Source organism: Oncorhynchus tshawytscha, unplaced genomic scaffold, assembly GCF_018296145.1.
Source record: "Oncorhynchus tshawytscha isolate Ot180627B unplaced genomic scaffold, Otsh_v2.0 Un_contig_5571_pilon_pilon, whole genome shotgun sequence".
In the NCBI taxonomy this organism is placed as follows: domain Eukaryota; kingdom Metazoa; phylum Chordata; class Actinopteri; order Salmoniformes; family Salmonidae; genus Oncorhynchus; species Oncorhynchus tshawytscha.
Genome location: NW_024609393.1, coordinates 120,001 through 132,140, shown reverse-complemented (window position 1 = coordinate 132,140; position 12,140 = coordinate 120,001). Strand labels below are relative to the sequence as shown.

General features: G+C 49.4%; 1 pseudogene; it reads right to left on the bottom strand.

The window, feature by feature from the left end:
- The window catches only part of LOC112242522, a 60,593-nt pseudogene that overhangs the window by 18,940 nt on the left and 29,513 nt on the right, over nucleotides 1-12,140 (bottom strand).

Here is a 12,140-nt window from a genome sequence, read left to right as displayed (position 1 = left end):
AGGGGAGAGGGGGAAAGGAGAGGGAGGGAGAGGATGAGGGAGGGGATGTAGAGGGGAGAGGGGGAAAGGAGAGGGAGGGAGAGGGATGTAGTGGGGAGAGGGGAAAAGGAGAGGGATGGAGAGGATGAGGATGAGGGATGTAGTGGGGAGAGGGGGAAAGGAGAGAGGGAGAGGGAGAGAAAAAAGGGGGGTGAGAGACAGAAAGAGGGGTTACCACATTACCACATTCATAGTCATAAGAGACACTTCATTACACATGCACCTCTAGTAATTATGTTGACCCACTACTGAAGGATTTCTTAACCACTAAGGTTTTAATATGACTCTGATTTTAACATGTGAGGAGGCTTCAGGGGTGAGAGGTGAGGGGTAAGAGGTCAGGGTACTACTTACTGGGTCCAGGGTATTTACCTGGTCCAGGCGGAGGCTGGAAAGGGATTGGTGGTCCTGGGTAGGGTGGTCTTGGGTAGATACCTGGGACCTGGGGAACTCCTGGTCTTCCCCCTCCCCCGCCTGGGAGAGGCCCTCCTCCACCTGGGAGAGTCCCTCCCCCGCCTGGGAGAGCCCCCCCCCCTGGACTGGTCTGCACCTGTGTGCACAGCTTCTGGTACTCATCTAGAGCAGAGAGAGAGACACATAGAAATATGACGAAATAGAGAAGAAACATCTACAGCTAAAGTGAAAATGATTGCTGATTGGACATGAGTACTGGGTCAGTACCTACCAGTCCCTGTCATGGGGCACAACTCAGGACTGGACCCGTCTGACCAGCAGCGCCACTGTCACAGCAGCACTGTATCTTGGTCAGGAGCTGGGAGTTCTGGTTGGCACAACGCCCGTTCAGCAGGCTGGCATAGCAGTACCCACCCCGGGCATCTGGAGAAAGACAAAACCAGACAACACGTGTTTATACCAAACACATCCTAGAAATACCCACCATGGATATCTAGAGAGAGAACAGGCTATTGGGATTCTGAGTTAAGTGGGGTGAGGGGAAGGGAGTGAGGAAAGAGGAGAGAGGATGGGAGAGAAGGGGGAGAGAGGAAGAGAGACAGAGGAAGATGAGGGGAAGGAGAGGGAGGGAGAGAGAGAGGGGATAAAGGAGGGAACAGGACAAACATCTCAACACAGGGCCAGAGCTTGTTGATGTTCATATGAATGTATAGTATTGGTGGGAAACAGATAGATATGTCTGGTCCAGCAGCTCTCTGTGAAGCAGAAAGCTCATAGCGAACCTTCCTTCCTCACAAACATCCTCTCCTGGGGGACTGTGTTGGTGTGTGTGTGTGTGTGTGTGTGTGTGTGTGTGTGTGTGTGTGTGTGTGTGTGTGTGTGTGTGTGTGTGTGTGTGTGTGTGTGTGTGTGTGTGTGTGTGTGTGTGTGTGTGTGTGTGTGTGTGTGTGTGTGTGTGTGTGTGTGTGTGTGTGTGCGTGTGTGTGTCAATTTGACCACTCTGACCCAAATTCCTGCTGGATCCTTTGTGAGTCGGACTGAACCGATCTGGTCCTGATTTACTGCTCTCTCTGGACATATTTGGAGGGGAGTTCCTGGTGTGTGTGTGTGTGTGTGTGTTGGCGAGTATGTGTGTGCATGTTCCTAACACGCACGGTCAGTCCAATGGCTAGTGGACCATTGCTGTTTCTCATTGGCACACACAAACGCACAAGCATACACACACACAGACACACACACGCAAAACTGAATGCTTCCTCCACACTGTGTGACTACGCAGAGGCACCTGAGACAGAAAGTGTGTGTACAAACCAGTCTGACGTGATGTCTCCTTCAGACAAGAGAATATCATATATCCCTATCCCTGTCTGTCTCTCCATGGTCCTGTCTAGTCAGGATACATCCAGTATATCAGTATCCCTGTGTGTCTCTCCATGGTCCTGTCTAGTCAGGATACATCCAGTATATCAGTATCCCTGTGTGTCTCTCCATGGTCCTGTCTAGTCAGGATACATCCAGTATATCCCTATCCCTGTCTGTCTCTCCGTGGTTCTCTCTAGTCAGGATACATCCAGTATATCAGTATCCCTGTCTGTCTCTCCATGGTCCTGTCTAGTCAGGATACATCCAGTATATCAGTATCCCTGTGTGTCTCTCCATGGTCCTGTCTAGTCAGGATACATTCAGTATATCAGTATCCCTGTGTGTCTCTCCATGGTCCTGTCTAGTCAGGATACATCCAGTATATCAGTATCCCTGTGTGTCTCTCCATGGTCCTGTCTAGTCAGGATACATCCAGTATATCCTATCCCTGTGTGTCTCTCCATGGTCCTGTCTAGTCAGGATACATTCAGTATATCAGTAATGGTCCTGTCTAGTCAGGATACATCCAGTATAGTATCCCTGTCTGTCTCTCCATGGTCCTGTCTGTCTCTCCGTAGTCAGGGATACATTCAGTATATCAGTATCCTGTCTGTCTCTCCGTGGTCCTGTCTAGTCAGGATACATCCAGTATATCAGTATCCCTGTGTGTCTCTCCATGGTCCTGTCTAGTCAGGATCATCAGGATATCCCTATCCCTGTCTGTCTACTCCATGGTAGTCCATAGTATATCAGTATCCCTAGTATGGTCCTGTCTGTCTGTCTCTCCATGGTCCATCAGGTAGAGTATATCTATCCCTGTCCTCTCCAGGAGTAGGATACATACAGTATATCAGTATCCTAGTCTCTCCTGTCTGTCTCCCAGGTCTGTCTCCCTGTCTGTCTCCATGTTTCTCTCTTTCTCCAGCCCCCCTTGTCTCCCATGCTGGGTTTATTATAGTCAATAGATCAGCTGTGCTGGTCCTGTCTAGAAGCAGAATGATGTGCTAGCAGAGGTAGAAGAAAGCAGAGGTGGAAAACAGACAAATGGCAACAGGAAGAAGTGTCTGTCTGGTCTCCATACTAACAGACCTGTCTGTCTGCATGGTCTCTCATGGTGTGCAGAGTTGTGTTTAAGGCATTAGCCTAGAGACAGAGAGAGAGAGAGAGAGAGAGAGAGAGAGAGAGAGAGAGAGAGAGAGAGAGAGAGAGAGAGAGAGAGAGAGACAGGGAGAGGAGAGGGAGAGGGTGATAGACTGAAAGAGAGAGAGACTGAAAGAGAGAGAGACAGAGAGAGAAAGCTCTTTCGCAGCTCCTATAATGAAGCAGCAGGAAGAAGGAGGTATGCAGGTATGCATAGTGAGCACAGTGTGACATTACACCCCCCATCTACTCTACTCTGTTCTCCTTCACTCTGCATTCAGAGAAAATATCTCATTGTAGTGGAATTAGAGTGAAGCGACTACTGACCTAAATACTAACGGCTGGAAGTCTGGACAACGTTCAACTCCCCTCTCTCTTCCCTCTGCTTTCTGCCTCAGCCAGTGAGGAAGGACGGGGGAAGAGAGAGGGGGTAGAGAGAACGATACACAGAGAGGGAGAGAGAGGAGAGCAAGAGACAGAGAGAGTTGAGCCGTGGCCAGCCTAGCAGACTGTAGTGCTAAAGGCTCCTCATTACCAGACTTGTTGACTTACAGGGACCAGACTCTCTCAGCTCTCTCTCTCTGTCTCTCCTCTCTGACGTTCTCTCTCTGGCTGGCTAAAGAACAGCTGGTAGAGTTCCAGGTAGAGAGCAGAGTAAACAACAGCTGGTATAGTTCCAGGTAGAGAGCAGAGTAAACAACAGCTGGTAGAGTTCCAGGTAGAGAGCAGAGTAAACAACAGCTGGTAGAGTTCCAGGTAGAGAGCAGAGTAAACAACAGCTGGTAGAGTTCCAGGTAGAGAGCAGAGTAAACAACAGCTGGTAGAGTTCCAGGTAGAGAGCAGAGTAAACAACAGCTGGTAGAGTTCCAGGTAGAGAGCAGAGTAAACAACAGCTGGTAGAGTTCCAGGTAGAGAGCAGAGTAAACAACAGCTGGTAGAGTTCCAGGTAGAGAGCAGAGTAAACAACAGCTGGTAGAGTTCCAGGTAGAGAGCAGAGTAAACAACAGCTGGTAGAGTTCAGGTAGAGAGCAGAGTAAACAACAGCTGGTAGAGTTCCAGGTAGAGAGCAGAGTAAACAACAGCTGGTAGAGTTCCAGGTAGAGAGCAGAGTAAACAACAGCTGGTAGAGTTCCAGGTAGAGAGCAGAGTAAACAACAGCTGGTAGAGTTCCAGGTAGAGAGCAGAGTAAACAACAGCTGGTAGAGTTCCAGGTAGAGAGCAGAGTAAACAACAGCTGGTAGAGTTCCAGGTAGAGAGCAGAGTAAAACCAGGCTGCTGGTACAGTTATGGAGGAGGAGGCTTACCTATACACCTGGAGCCATCCACTGGAGTGTAGTAGCCCTGAGAACACCTGCAGAAGTAACTGCCCACCGTGTTGGAACACTCTCCTCCACTACACAGACCTGGGATGCTAGAACACTCATCTAGATCTGGAGAGAGAGTGGAGAGGAGAGGAGAGGAGAGGAGGAGAGGAGAGGGAGAGGAGAGGAGAGGAGAGGAGGGAGGGGAGGGAGGGGAGGGGGAGGGAGGGAGGGGAGGGGAGAGGGGAGGAGAGGAGAGGAGGGGAGGGGAGGAGAGGAGAGGGGAGGGAGGGAGGGAGAGGAGAGGAGGAGAGGAGAGGAGAGGAGGAGAGGAGAGGAGGGAGAGAGGAGAGGAGAGGAGAGGAGGGAGGAGAGGAGAGGAGAGGCATAAATCATTATTATTACCAAATTGCAATGTGTTTCACAGCATGTAGACATACAGACAACAACTGTGGTGATAATCAACTGTGACAAGACTAAAGTCGACTGGACTGCAGCGTTTAAGAGCGTGGCTTCAACACGTTAGCGATGACAATGTGAAGAACTGTGTCACAGGATATTGGAGTGTTTATTGTAGTGTCTATTGGAGTGTTTGTCAGACAGCTAACCACTGACTGTATTTCACATCCATGGCAGTTCAGAAATATATCTGAAACGGTTTTGACACAGGCCAGTTTTCCTGCCATTATTTCTGGGCATAAAACCGTGCATACTTTTACCCTGCAAATTAGCACCACAAACCCTGCAGAACACTGAAAAGCAACCCTGAAAAAAATCAGTCCTGTTACAACTTGTCTGTCTTCTTTGTTAATGGGCCAATATTATTCACAGTTTTAATATCTGCGAGAATAAGGCTTTATTCATGTAAGTCTCAAGGAAACACTCAGAGCAGGTTTTTATTCTGAAGAGTCTGGTTCTTTAACAGGACAGTCATAATATAACCTCCGTCTTCTGGTGTTCCACAGAGGGCGGCCATGCTCTCACACCTGGGTTCAAATAGTACTGAAACAGAGGGACGGCCATGCTCTCACACCTGGGTTCAAATAGTACTGAAACAGAGGGACGGCCATGCTCTCACACCTGGATTCAAATAGTACTGAAACAGAGGGACGGCCATGCTCTCACACCTGGGTTCAAATAGTACTGAAACAGAGGGACGGCCATGCTCTCACCCTGGGTTCAAATAGTACTGAAACAGAGGGACGGCCATGCTCTCACACCTGGGTTCAAATAGTACTGAAACAGAGGGACGGCCATGCTCTCACACCTGGGTTCAAATAGTACTGAAACAGAGGGACGGCCATGCTCTCACACCTGGGTTCAAATAGTACTGAAACAGAGGGACGGCCATGCTCTCACACCTGGGTTCAAATAGTACTGAAACAGAGGGACGGCCATGCTCTCACACCTGGGTTCAAATAGTACTGAAACAGAGGGACAGCCATGCTCTCACACCTGGGTTCAAATAGTACTGAAACAGAGGGACGGCCATGCTCTCACACCTGGGTACTGAAAATAATTTCAAAGCTGTATCTGTGCTTGATTGAGCCTTTAGCAACGGAGCAAATAGGAAAGTCACAACCCCCACCCACCTGGAACTCAGACAAGGCTAAAACAAACGCTCAACAAACGTTCAACAAATGCTCAACAAACGCTCAACAAACGCTAAATGATTTCAAATCAAATGTATTTATAAAGCCCTTCTTACATCAGCTGATGTCACAAAGTGCTGTACAGAAACCCAGCCTAAAACCCCAAACAGCAAGCAATGCAGGTGTAGAAGCATGGTGGCTAGGAAAAACTCCTAGAAAGGCCAGAACCTAGAGAGGAACCAGGCTATGAGGGGCTATGAGGGGTGGCCAGTCCTCTTCTGGCTGTGCCGGGTAGAGATTATAACAGAACATGGCCAAGATGTTCAAATGTTCCTAGATGACCAGCAGGGTCAAATAATAATAATCACAGTGGTTGTCGAGGGTGCAACAGGTCAGCACCTCAGGAGTAAATGTATTTGAACCCAGGTCTGCATTCTGTACCACTCTGCTAGGACGACCATAGATGAATGTGTCTGCATTCTGTACCACTCTGCTAGGACGACCATAGATGAATGTGTCTGCATTCTGTACCACTCTGCTAGGACGACCATAGATGAATGTGTCTGCATTCTGTACCACTCTGCTAGGACGACCATAGATGAATGTGTCTGCATTCTGTACCACTCTGCTAGGACAACCATAGATGAATGTGTCTGCATTCTGTACCACTCTGCTAGGACAACCATAGATGAATGTGTCTGCATTCTGTACCACTCTGCTAGGACGACCATAGATTCTGAATGATGAATCTGCATTCTGTACCACTCTGCTAGGACGACCATAGATGAATGTGTCTGCATTCTGTACCACTCTGCTAGGACAACCATAGATGAATGTGTCTGCATTCTGTACCACTCTGCTAGGACGACCATAGATGAATGTGTCTGCATTCTGTACCACTCTGCTAGGACGACCATAGATGAATGTGTCTGCATTCTGTACCACTCTGCTAGGACGACCATAGATGAATGTGTCTGCATTCTGTACCACTCTGCTAGGACAACCATAGATGAATGTGTCTGCATTCTGTACCACTCTGCTAGGACGACCATAGATGAATGTGTCTGCATTCTGTACCACTCTGCTAGGACGACCATAGATGAATGTGTCTGCATTCTGTACCACTCTGCTAGGACGACCATAGATGAATGTGTCTGCATTCTGTACCACTCTGCTAGTACGACCATAGATGAATGTGTCTCTATTCAGCCCTCACCAAGGGTAGGTCCTCACACTGACATGAAGAGAGTTAGATCTGTAGTTCAATCTGCTCCTTTAAATGTACATTAAACCAGATGAAGTCTGCTCTGATTCAATTCAATCAAATGAAATGAAGTGGCTTAGAGAAAGTAGAGAGCAGGTTTGATTTAATGAGGGATAATGTCAGAGTAGTGTATGGAGGTAGTGATGTAGGGGATGTGTGTGGTCTGTTCCCTACACTGATCATTATAACATCCTGACTGACGCTGCAACAACCACAACTCATCCCAAACGCCTTTCAACTCTGGCTTTTACCGGATACAATTAGGAAATGTCAAACTAACAGATATTTGAAATCCCAGTCTGGGTGACAGGGAGAAATGAAAGAAGTACATTGTATCTAGTATATGTGACACAGTAGCCCTGAGGTCGTTCAGAGTGAACACTAACTGTATGCTGAATAAACATATTCCTTATACTGAGTAAAGTTCTTACACTGAATATTTGCTTCTGACAAAATATGACCTTTAAATGACCTTTAAATGTTCTGATATACATGTAAGTATGAGTCTGAGTCTGACTTGTGTGTGTGTGTGTGTGCGCGCGCGCATGTGTGTGTGTGTGTGCGCGCGCGCATGTGTGTGTGTGTGTGTGTGTGTGTGTGTGTGTGTGTGTGTGCGTGCGTGTGTGTGTGCGTGCGTGTGTGTGTGTGTGGTCTTACCTTCACATTTCTGTGTGATCTCATTGAACTTGTGTCCAGCAGGACATTTACACTGGAAGGATCCCACAGTGTTGATACAGTTCCCACCCTGACACAGACCTGGGATGGCCTGGCACTCATCCACATCTACACACACAGAACACACTGTTAGCAACACAGTATACACACATATGTTTACTTTACTATCCTTGTGGAGACCAAACAATGTATTCCCAATCAAAACCCTGTTTTTACTAACCCTAACACTTAACCTAACTCTAACCCCAAACTCTAACCCTAAACCTAACCCCTAACCCTATCCCTAATTCTAACCCTAACGCCTAACCCCAAACTCTAACCTAACACTTAACCTAACTCTAACCCCAAACTCTAACCCTAAACCTAACCCCTAACCCTAACCCTAATTCTTACCCTTTCCCTAATCCCTAACCCTAACCCCAATCTCTAACCCTAATCCCTAACCCCTAACCCTATCCCTAATTCTAACCCTAATCCTAAACCTAACCCCTAACCCTTACCCCTAACCCTTACCCCTAACCCTAACCCTATCCCTAATTCTTACCCTAACCCTAACCTAAACCTAATCCCTAACCCCAAACTCTAACCCTAAACCTAATCCCTAACCCTATCCCTAATTCTAACCCTAACCCTAAACCAAACCCCTAACCCTATGCCTAACCCTATGCCTAACCCTAACCCTAACCCTTACCCCTAACCCTATCCCTAATTCTAACCCTAACCATAATTCTAACCCTAACCCTTACCCCTAACCCTATCCCTAATTTTAACCCTAACCCTAACCCTAACCCTAACCCTAGGACTTCTGGTCCCCATAAGGTTAGTAAAACCAAAAACAAACACACACGCTCACACATCCCCACATACTCACCCACCCACATACACCCACACTCATACTGTACACCCACACACCCACACTCATACACCCGCCCACATACACCCACACTCATACACCCACACTCATACACCCACCCACATACACCCACACTCATACAAATGAACAGAATACACAGTCCGTCCCAGTGCATGAGAGCAGGGTGGAGATCGTCTCAGTGAGTGTAGAGCAGGGTGGAGATCGTCCCAGTGAGTGTAGAGCAGGGTGGAGATCGTCTCAGTGAGTGTAGAGCAGGGTGGAGATCGTCCCAGTGAGTGTAGAGCAGGGTGGAGATCGTCTCAATGAGTGTAGAGCAGGGTGGAGATCGTCCCAGTGAGTGTAGAGCAGGGTGGAGATCGTCTCAGTGAGTGTAGAGCAGGGTGGAGATCGTCTCAATGAGTGTAGAGCAGGGTGGAGATCGTCCCAGTGAGTGTAGAGCAGGGTGGCGATCGTCTCAGTGAGTGTAGAGCAGGGTGGAGATTGACCCAGTGAGTGTAGAGCAGGGTGGAGATCGTCCCAGTGAGAGTGGGTGGAGATCGTCAGGGTGTAGAGCAGGGTGGAGATCGTCCCAGTGAGTGAGAGTAGGGTGGAGATCGTCCCAGTGCATGAGAGTAGGGTGGAGATCATCTCAGTGAGTGTAGAGCAGGGTGGAGATTGTCCAAGTGAGTGTAGAGCAGGGTGGAGATTGTCTCAGTGAGTGTAGAGCAGGGTGGAGATTGTCCCAGTGAGTGTAGAGCAGGGTGGAGATCGTCTCAGTGAGTGTAGAGCAGGGTAGAGATCATCCCAGTGAGTGAGAGTAGGGTGGAGATCGTCCCAGTGAATGGGTGGAGATCGTCTCAGTGAGTGAGAGCAGGGTGGAGATCATCCCAGTGCATGAGAGCAGGGTGGAGATCGTCCCAGTGAGTGAGAGCAGGGTGGAGATCGTCCCAGTGAGTGAGCAGGGTGGAGATCATCCCAGTGCATGAGAGCAGGGTGGAGATCGTCCCAGTGAATGAGAGCAGGGTGGAGATCGTCCCAGTGAATGAGAGCAGGGTGGAGATCATCCCAGTCCCCCAGTGAATGAGAGCAGGGTGGAGATCGTCCCAGTGCGCATTGTAGAGTCCCAGGGTGGAGATAGTCCCAGCATTAGAGCAGGGTGGAGATAGTCCCAGTGCGTTAGAGCAGGGTGTAGATCGGTGCATTAGAGCAGGGTGGAGATCGTCCCAGTGAATGAGAGCAGGGTGGAGATCGTCCCAGTGAATGAGAGCAGGGTGGAGATCGTCCCAGTGAATGAGAGCAGGGTGGAGATCGTCCCAGTGCATTAGAGCAGGGTGGAGATAGTCCCAGTACATTAGAGCAGGGTGGAGATAGTCCCAGTGCGTTAGAGCAGGGTGTAGATCGTCCCAGTGCGTGAGAGCAGGGTGGAGATAGTCCCAGTGCATTAGAGCAGGGTGGAGATAGTCCCAGTGCGTTATTGCAGGGTGTAGATCGTCCCAGTGCGTGAGAGCAGGGTGGAGATCGTCCCAGTGCATTAGAGCAGGGTGGAGATCGTCCCAGTGCGTGAGAGCAGGGTGGAGATCGTCCCAGTGCGTGAGATCGCAGTGGTGGAGATCGTCCCAGTGCGTGAGAGCAGATCGTCCCAGTGCGTTAGAGCAGGGTGGAGATCGTCCCAGTGCGTTAGAGCAGGGTGGAGATCGTCCCAGTACGTGAGATCTTCTTGTTTAGAGTTCTCTTGGGGTTGTGTATGTCTGAGCTCACACACTCACACTTCCAAACACTTACCATCCCAACCTTGCTCTGTATGCATATGCACACACACACACACACACACACACACACACACACACACACACACACACACACACACACACACACACACACACACACACACACACACACACACACACACACACACACACACACACACACACACACACACAGGAGTAGTAAATCAGAGTACAGCCTCTGCTATGCTACGTCCCTCAGCCAGACGAGGAGAGAGAAGAGAGGGTAGAATAGAGAAAAAGAAACCCTGTCCTTAGGTCTCAGCTTCTATCCTCAGCCTCAGGCCCTCAGCCCCTGTTCTCAGGCCTCAGCTCCTGTCCTCAGGCCTCAGCCTTGATAACAGTCATCTATAGTCTCTTCACTCAGTCCAGCTTGATAACAGTCATCTATAGTCTCTTCACTCTGTCCAGCTTGATCAGGCCTCAGCCTCTGTCCTTAGGCCTCAGCCCCTGTCCTCAGGTCTCAGCTCCTGTCCTCAGGCCTCAGCCTTGATAACAGTCATCTATAGTCTCTTTACTCTGTCCAGCTTGATCAGGCCTCAGCCTCTGTCCTCAGGCCTCAGCCCCTGTCCTCAGGACTCAGCTCCTGTCCTCAGGCCTCAGCCTTGATAACAGTCATCTATAGTCTCCTCACTCTGTCCAGCTTGATAATAGTCATCTATAGTCTCTTCACTGGACCATCAGGCCTGGACCATAATGTTGTTGGGTCAGGGCTTGACCATAATGTTGTTGGGTCAGGGCTTGACCATAATGTTGTTGGGTCAGGGCTTGACCATAATGTTGTTGGGTCAGGGCTGGACCATAATGTTGTTGGGTCAGGGCTTGACCATAATGTTGTTGGGTGGGAATGTTGTTGGGTCTGGGTCACTGTACCATAATGGCTTGACCATAATGTTGTTGAGTCAGGGCTGGACCATAATGTTGTTGGGTCTGGGTCAGGACTGTACCATAATGTTGTTGGGTCAGGGCTGGACCATAATGTTGTTGGGTCTGGGTCAGGACTGTACCATAATGTTGTTGGGTCAGGGCTGGACCATAATGTTGTTGGGTCTAGGTCGGGGCTGGACCATAATGTTGTTGGGTCTGGGTCAGGGCTGGACCATAATGGACCATAATGTTGTTGGGTCAGGGCTGGACCATAATGTTGTTCTGGGTCAGGGCTGGACCATAATGTTGTTGGGTCTAGGTCGGGGCTGGACCATAATGTTGTTGGGTCAGGGCTGGACCATAATGTTGTTCTGGGTCAGAACTGGACCATAATGTTGTTGGGTCTGGGTCAGAACTGGACCATAATGTTGTTCTGGGTCAGAACTGGACCATAATGTTGTTGGGTCTGGGTCAGGGCTGGACCATAATGTTGTTGGGTCTGGGTCAGGGCTGTACCATTGCTGTGTTACCAGCAATGAGCTGCTCTCCCACGTGGCGCTGCCACTGACCCGTGTTCCTTTCTCTGACAGCTGCCGCGGTGACTGTCTGCTGGCATTCTTTACCCAGGAGGTACCCTGACACCCAGCCCTCATTTAACCCAATTAACCTAATCCTCTGGATGGGTAAGGGGGGGGGTACTCTGGGTTAAGATGGAGAAAGAGGGAGAGACGAACACACAGACACACACCTACACTGAGCGCAGGTGTGTTACTGTACCTTGACAAGCTCCAGTACGGTGGTTGGGTATAAATCCTCTCCTGCAGGGGTGAGGCTGGGCGGGGCACATCT